Here is an 862-nt window from a genome sequence, read left to right on the forward strand (position 1 = left end):
CTCAGAACCAGAAAAATACAAAATTATATTCTAAAAAGTGATCAGGGAACCTGTTCCTTAGTCCATCCAGGGTTGTATTCAGAGCTTCAGCCAAACAGTTTCCATTCCTCTACATGACAGGGGTTTAGTCCTTAGGGTTTCATTCTATGCCCCCTAAACTGAAATGGTGATTTTTAATTTTTTCCATCACTGTGTACTCACAAGCACTCATAAATCTCATAAAATTGCTCAGTGTGCTGTTCACAGTAAATTACTACAAGGGGGTACCGTATAACAATCCACCCCACGGATCTCTTAGTACTAAATTACAGCAGGGGGCGCCTATAGCTCACAGCATGCTGATATGTGCAGATCACCAAAAGTGGTGCTGTTTCATTAATTTAGATAATTTAATTAGGTGTCCTTTCATTATTTTCATTAATTTCATTATTTTTTCACATATTTTTACATATTTTTCCACCAATATTTTAAAAAACCATATTCTTATTTTAGTTTATTCTTTTAATTCCTCTCTCTAATCTTTATTTTTAGTCTCACCTTATTTTTCATTTTACTAAGTCATCAAGTAAATTTCATTTGGGTGTAAATCTGCTTGGCTTTTTTTTATTTCACTCAAACAGGGCACTGACATTTGGCTGGATGGCCGTCAGGAGCAAGGGAGGGGGGTGGAGGATGTGGAGAGGGTCTGAGCCGAGGCAGCCCATGTGCAGCAGCCAGCCACACAGCAGTGCCAGGCTGCGCTTGGGATGGCTGGTAGGAGTGGGGCGGAGGGCAAGGTGTGGGGGTATCCCTTCTTCCCCTCACTCCTGACCCACAGACCACTGGGCCCACCAGTGCCCCTCACTCCCAGCCCCCCAGCCCT

At 42.8% G+C, this 862-nt stretch overlaps 1 long non-coding RNA gene across 1 annotated transcript in view; it reads right to left on the minus strand.

The window, feature by feature from the left end:
• LOC109297063 overlaps nt 1-862 on the minus strand; it is a 21,217-nt gene that overhangs the window by 14,755 nt on the left and 5,600 nt on the right. The gene's annotated exons all lie outside the window — the stretch shown is intronic.

Source organism: Gavialis gangeticus, unplaced genomic scaffold (genome assembly GCF_001723915.1).
Source record: "Gavialis gangeticus isolate Ggan-Ray unplaced genomic scaffold, GavGan_comp1, whole genome shotgun sequence".
Taxonomy (NCBI): domain Eukaryota; kingdom Metazoa; phylum Chordata; order Crocodylia; family Gavialidae; genus Gavialis; species Gavialis gangeticus.